The 7,500-nt window shown below is 47.5% G+C and overlaps 1 protein-coding gene across 6 annotated transcripts in view; it reads right to left on the bottom strand.

The window, feature by feature from the left end:
- Positions 1 to 7,500, bottom strand: part of RasGAP1 (Ras GTPase activating protein 1) — a 933,257-nt gene that overhangs the window by 348,041 nt on the left and 577,716 nt on the right. The gene's annotated exons all lie outside the window — the stretch shown is intronic.

Below are 7,500 nucleotides of genomic sequence, written 5' to 3' on the forward strand. Positions count from 1 at the left end.
CATCACCAACAAACGAAGCCTTAAAATGCACATACTTATAGAACATTTTCTGCTGAAAATTACTTTTTCTTTCATTTCCCAAAATATTTGCATAAACTCGTGTTACACCCTGTATATACCCTGTATATAATATATGTATATATATATATATATATATATATATATGTATATATATATATATATATATATATATATATGTGTGTGTGTGTGTGTGTATATAAAGGATTTTGACTAAGGAAAAATCTATTTCTGGGGAGGGGCCCGTGTCACCCGGTGAAATAATCCATTCAGCACTTATTTCTAGGTAATTCCGTTGCTAAATACCAGAGAAAAGCTATGTGTAAAGCTGGGGTTACTAACCCCAGAGCGAGCTCCAAGAAATGGAGTCGTGTATGGTAAAGGGGTGAGATTGTCACAATCACGGGACCCTGCCCTATAAAGATTCCCAATGTCAAAAGTCCCAACGAGAGGTGCCGATACAAGCCCATGCACTACTCATGGACTGTACACAAGGCAATACTAGCCGCATTCCATTTTAGCACGCGATTTCGTTCACACGTAATTTCGTTGTGCTCCTTATTTTGTGCCTTTGTTGCGCTACTATGGCATCCCCGCAAGGTTTTTCTTCAACAACTTGAGTACCAGTGTTTTGTTGTTTTTTAGGTGATTGAGGCTCCTTATTTCCCTTTAGTTTAATAATTAAAGGGATTTATAACGCCCGTCTCGATCTCCTCTCACGGCATCTCATGACCTCTCTTGGTCTTGGGTCGGCATGTTTGTTTTGTGTAATTTATTTGTAATTTTTCTTGTTTGGGATATATTCCCAATTTGTGATTCCTAATTTAAGTGGGTTTGATTATTTTTATGTTTGCTCTGTGCCCCTTTACTACGAGAAGTGAAATTTGGCGTTTAGGCTACGAGCTTCCCCCTCGGGCCTATTCGCTTATTATCATGGCTTTATTATGCCTTAATTTTGTCCCTCACTTCTCTTAGCTTCTGGGAATCTTATTTTCATTGGTACTGTTATGGTTTTTTGCTTTGTTTTTGCAATTTAGTAAATTTTGTGAATTTTGTGAATTTTATGTTCCCTTGCTGGTCAAGTGCGGTCTTGCTGTTTAGGCTACGTGGTTACCCCTCGGGCCTATTCGCTTATTATTATGGCTTTATTATGCCTTATTTTAGACTCTCACTTCTCTAAGCTTATGGGAACATGATTTTCATTAGTACATTTAAGATTATTCTCTTTACGTTTGACCTTGTGCTCGGATGCTTTTGAATTTTGTTGATTATTTTGGGTACTTTTATATAACTGGAGGTAGGCCATTTCCCTTCACGTTCATGTCGTGTTGGGCCTGCCTATCCTCCTACATGTACCTTATAGTAATTTTCTGTTATATTATACATTTTTTTGGGTTGGTTAGTTAGCCTTTATCCCTCTCCTAGGCTTCCTTCCTTTGCATCGCCTCAGTTAGGTTAGCCTAGGGTAGGCTATAGCTTTTTTTCCCTTCGGGGAAAAAACGTTAAGGGGGGCGATCTCAATCTGTACGTATGAATTTCATGTCTGCGATCCCGATCTGTACGTATGAGTTTTATGTCTGGTGCTTCCCTTTGTTTGGTTTTGGCTTGGGCATATAGCCTACGTCCACCCTCTCCCTGTTTCGGCTTTTCACTTAGGCTAATGTTCCTGATAGGTTAAGCTGGAATAGCGAGGGTTTACCTGCGTAGCCTATCCTAGTTCAATCCTTCTTTGGGTCGCTTATCAACTATATTTATTGTATTGAGAAACCCCTTCTTCCCCGTTTACCCAATCCCTTTGCTCTCTCTCCCCTTGGTTCGTTTTCAAGGTTTGTTAACGTAACAAGGCTTGAGAGCACTTTATCCTTATTTTGTGCTGTAACCTACATCCCCTCCCTCTGCATTGACTGGTTTGTCCCTCGGTGTTGAGTGTCTGACCTTATCGGATGGCACCCCACCTAGGACCTAGAGGTGACCGGGAGTGCTCTCCCCACTCCTGTTCACACTCCATTTACCTTTCTTTGCTCTCCTGGCCGTAGAGGTTTTTGCCCTTCCTCCCCTTTTCTCTCGCTCTTGTTGTGCAACACAGCTCACATAGCGAGGGGACGTATGAGGATCTCTGGGCGCCCGGGGAGTGCTGTCCCACCCCTGGTCGCTACTTTGAGTTACCAACCTCCTGGCCTATCCTTCCCTCCCCTTCCTTTTACGTCGACTGTTTCCCTTCGTGGTGCTTCCTACCAGTCCGCACCTCGCTGTTGGGATCTCATACGAGGCCAGTTAGCGTTTTCCACCTAACTGTCTTCTGTTTTATTTGCTTTCGGCGTTCCCCCTCCATTTTGCTAACTACCTGTTCGATGTTTCATTATCTTGTTGGGCGCTCTCCTTGCTTACCGCTCCGGCAGTTATAGTGTTTAGCGGTCGGTGTTTATCCCCCCCACCGCTATCACTCTTGGCTCTGAGTGCGCCCACTTCCGAACAGTTCATAACCTTCCCACTATATTTGTATCCGTCACATAATTTTAAAACATGGTCGCTCCGGAATGTTTCCGTTGACTCTGTTTTTGTGTCTATGAGATTTGTACTGTTAGTCCGGTTTTCTCTCCGGTTTACTCCGGTTGGTTTTCCTGGTCTGACTAGACTAAGTCGCTGCTACGGTACTCTGCTCCGGCATCCGTTCCAGCATGCTCATATCTCATACGCTTTCAGCTGGTTTTGTCAAGTGCAGGAATGCTCCGCTATCCTGCAACAAGCCAGCGACCACGGAGTCTGTAGTTCCCATTCGGTCAAGCGGTCTGTGTTGGAGAATTAATAGTTTGGCACCGGAAGGTTGTGATGTACGCTATGCTCTCTCTCTGAGCAGGTTACTTGATGAATCCGTGGTTTCATATACACCTGTCGGTTTTACCTCCGCCAAACTCTGCCTCATATGGCTTATTAATAGTCACTCCTTCGGTGTTTGGGCTCTCTCCGGGCAAGATTCTTGATGAATCGGTAGGTTTCATATACACCTATCGGTCTTCCTCCGCCAAACTCCGTCTCATGTGACTTATCAATAGTTGCTCCTCCGGTGTTTGGGGTCCCTAATTTTCCCCTCCTGGAGGCCGGCCCGCAAGTCTCGTAACTCTTAAGCTTCACACCCTCTCTAGTCCGGGTCAGCAGCTTCGGGCGAAACGTAGAGGCGGAAATTCCTATGTCTTTTCGGTGGACATTTGTAATGTTCCTTTCCCCGACGCCCAGATCTCAACGTCAGTTGCTGAAGAAGTTGCTGCCCCTTTGACTACCGGGGTCCAAGAGATGACCCAGTCCTCTTAAAATAAATTAGCTATTTACGGAGGGTTTACTGAAGACGTTGCGGCCTTCAGTCTCGTTCTCGAACCTGTGAACATCGTCCCGGAGCGATAAGTAGGTGCGGGAATAAGTGAGACAAACCTTTTCCACTTAGCTCGGGAATAAGTGAGACAAACTTTTTCCGCTTAGCTCTCTTCCTTCTTTTGCTTTTTTCCTTTAGGGGATTCGTTAGATCCTCATCCCTTTTGGACGGTTCCAGGTCTACCGTCCCTAAGGTGAAATCAGTCAAGAAAGACCTTCTTAAAACCCAGAAGACCCGCTCCGGGGCCCCCTCGAGGACGTCATGGATCTCTAGTCCGGTGCCGTCCACAAGTTAGGTCTCGTCTTCTGGAAAGGGACACAGCCCAAGCAGAGTAAGGCGATTACCCCCTCCTTCCTTTGTTGCAGACTCTTTTATGGGTCTCCTTATAAGGCGCTCGACATGAGGGTCATTGACAAACTATCAAAACTATCTAACCAGCTATCTGCCTCATGGGTCCGTGCTTTCCCTTTCCCAGGAGCTTAAATCCCAAAAGGGATTAATCTCAGGATTCATTAGCAGCGGATCACCTGAAAAATCCTGCTCTGTTCCGGAATCCTACTCCGTTCCGGACACCTCCACCCCTTTTCCCCTTCGGTCTGGGGAACCTTTGGCGCCTAACCCTTTATGCTTCCCAGCATGAAGGTACCCTTCTATCGAGGGTGTGGGCACACGGAGGTTGGCGGAATTGCATTTCTTCCCTTCCGGTCTGGTATCCCCTTATCCGGGTTTTGCCAGACTGGCAGAAGGGGCATGGTATCTATCTGACAAGATCCCTAAGGAAACCCTCATCTTTCCTAGGGGCTGGGCACAATCGTCTCTGTTGAGAATTCTAGCGGAGTGCCAGGCGGAGAATTTCAAGCTCACGCCAGCAAAAGGGGTCTTTACTGTGTTCTCTTTAAGAGACCTGCTTCCTACCCCTTGTGCTCTGGATGTAGCCCCTCTTATCAACAGGCTTGTTTCGGAAGTAAACCACTGATACATCTACGGACTACACTTCTAATTTATTCAGCGTACAGCTCCCTAAGCGTCCGGAGTCGATTCCCTGAAACTGAAACAAGGTGTAAGGACAGGCTTGCCAGGTCCTGGAACTCTTTGACTTTAACGGGAACAATGTCTGTGGTATATAATGGCGGTTCGTTGTTTCGGGTCCTGATAAAATCCCTCTTGTCAGGTTTTCTGCAGGACCTGTTTAATTTCATCACAGTCCGGATGGACAGCTGAAAACACATCTTTCGGCAGCCACGTTCCGCCTTGAGCCGAAAAGGCTTATGAACAGTTTCACCTGGGGAATTAATCTTTTCCCCAGGTGGGCGTTGTTACAGTCTGTCTGGGGCTACTAATGTTAATCAGAGCCTCCGTTCTCGTTGGGGTCTACCCTACAAGCGGAAACAATCTGTACTTGTCGGGCCCTATCCCAAGTCCGGCAAGAAGTTCATGTAGTTCAAGCGCCCCCCTGCTCAGGCAGTGGTGTAGGCTCTTCAGGTTCCTGCCCCTGGACAACTGTCAGCCTCTCACTCCCAGCCTCCACTTCGATGTGTGCTGGTTCAACCAACACATCAGCCCCTAGTGGCTCCCCCATATGTCTCTGCCTCCCCCATATGTCTCCGCCGGGGTTTTCATTGCTTCATACGAAAACCCAAGGAAAGAATTTTCACTAGGCATTCTACCAGAGGCACTGAGCCTCGGGGTTATCACAGGGGCAGGGAAGCATCCTGCTCCTCTCCGAGAAATTGGGAAGGCAAAGGCTCCAGGGAGGCAAGCAAGCCTCCTCCCAGTGGTATTTCTCAGGTGGGCGGGAAGGCTGTACCGTTTTGGGGCCAGTGGAACTTCAGTCCCTGGGCCCAGAGTATAGTTATCAAAGGCCTGGGGTGGAGCTGGACTGTTTGTCCCCCTCCCCCAATCAAATTCTGTCAGTTACCGGCCAGGGCTCTGGAGGACTTTGTGAAAGGTCTGTTAAGGAAACAGGCATTAAAGAAAGCGAGACACTTGTAATCGCAAGGCAGACTTTTTCAGTCTGCCAAAGAAGTTCCCTTCCGCTGGAATATATTTCCAGTCTTGTCCCGTTTATATTCCTCATTCAATGCAACAAGTCTCGGTTGCTTACAGTCTTGTAGGTTCGGATCCTACTGCACCGTGGAGCCGTAACCACCTCTATAGGCCTTTCCGACGCTTCCTATCACGTCTTAGTTGCAGGTAGGTTCTCTCCCTTCTTGGGATTCAGGCTCGGGGGGCAGGCGTACCCCTTCAGGATCATGCCCTCCTCAATGCAACCCCCAGAATCTTCGCCAGTTTGAACGATACCGTAGTTCAACAGCTCCGGTATTAGAAGGTTATGCTACCCACATATCTAGTCGCCTGGCTCATTTGGGCATCCAGCGTCGAAGATTGCCGGAGAGTGCCGGCCATTATAATCGGCTTTCTGGAGTCTCTGGGCTTCCAAGTACACAGGAAGGAATCCCGCCTGATTCCGGAGGGTAGCCTTCAGTGGTTGTGAATCCAGTGGAAGCGGAAAGAGATAGCAAGGGCAACCAGGCATTTCATCAACACAAGCGTACCTCTCGCTGTGCCCAAGAAAAGGTCTTGGGCTCTCTTCAGTTTGCTTGAGTGACGGTTCTCCTTCTGAAGTCAAAGCTGGAGTTTATAAATGGGGTATGGCGGAGTCAGGGACGTGTCTCCCTGGTTCCTCCTATTTGAACAAGGGCCTCCGGCCTTGGGCAACAGTTAAGAGCTTATCGAAGTCAGTTCCTCTTCAGCTTCCCCCTCCGGCCTCAGTATTCCACACCGTCACCTCTCTGAGCAGGTGGGGTGGATATTTTTAGCTCCATGAAGTACATGGAACTTAGTCGGCCGCGTTCCGGCAGTTCCATATCAATGCTTTGGGGGGCTGTGGCAGTCTTCCTGCCCTTGGGAAAACTTCTTCCTCCCAGGAGGATTCATTTAAGGCTGGTTCTGAACAACGTAGCAGTAGTGCGCTGCATAAACAAGTGGGTTCGAAGTCGAATCGAATCAATCAGGTTATGGTTCAATCTTCTCCATAGCAAACAGACACAAGTGGCATCTGTCTGCCACCCTTCTTGTAGGGGTCCAAAAGGTCGCTACAGTTTCCCTATCCAGGGCCTCCCCCCTGGTGTCGGAATAGTCCTTAGATGGAGCGTCATTCAGGTAGTTTTGCGATCTATTTCCGGACCTAGGAGTTGGTCTGTTTGCAACCCAATTCAGCCACAAACTATCTTGTTGTGTGGCCCCCCAACCTGGACCCTCTAGCTCTCTCCACGGACACAGTGTCGTTAGGTTTGAACGGGTGGAAGTTAGTTTATCTGTCCCCCCGGTGAACCTCTTATTTAAGTCCTTCACAAGTTCAGAACATTCAAAGGTTGAGTAGGTCTAGTAACTCCCAACGGGCCAGAAGCCAGTTGGTTTCCACTCCTCCTGGGGTTGAAACCTTGGTGCTCCAAATCTACGACCTAAAACTGCCACGAGTGGTATAAACTCAGCCTGTGTCAGCCTCCTCAAAGTTCTGGTGCCCTGGCTTTGTGGTCTTTGTGAAATTTACAGTTTAGGGGAAACTGGTATTGGTCCTGTTATTACTGTCTTCCCTAGAATCAGACAAGGGATTCTACTCTGCTGCAGTATGGTTCTGCAGTTAAGTAACTAGCACTCTTCACATAGTTTCTGAAGCTACAGTAATGATGCAGCCGCATCGGCCCCAGAAAGTGTTTTGTTGAAATCAGACTCACAGGCCCTTAACTTTCAACCCTAAGGCCTGTGTTCGTCTGAGACCAGTACTCCGTCCACATTCGGTTTCCTGGTCTTTGAGTAATGTATCGGAGTTAGCTTTGGTAACCAACAATCATCTTGTTCTTACCTTTCCTTGTTGGGGAAGACCCTAATCTTAATCAGCTTAGCTTCTAGCGCTAGTATTCCTGTACTGTCTGCCCTGTCTAGCAGAACCAGCCATTTTGGTTTCCCCACATCAGGGGTAGTGTTGCGAATTCCTCACCCTAACTTTCTAGCTAAAGTTGAAGGTCCTCATTTTCAGTGGTCACCTTGGGAAGTACTCCCCCTTTCACAAGGTCTGTCTCTGTGCCCAGTTTATTCCTTACAGGCTTATTTAG

This window comes from Macrobrachium rosenbergii, chromosome 41 (genome assembly GCF_040412425.1).
Source record: "Macrobrachium rosenbergii isolate ZJJX-2024 chromosome 41, ASM4041242v1, whole genome shotgun sequence".
In the NCBI taxonomy this organism is placed as follows: domain Eukaryota; kingdom Metazoa; phylum Arthropoda; class Malacostraca; order Decapoda; family Palaemonidae; genus Macrobrachium; species Macrobrachium rosenbergii.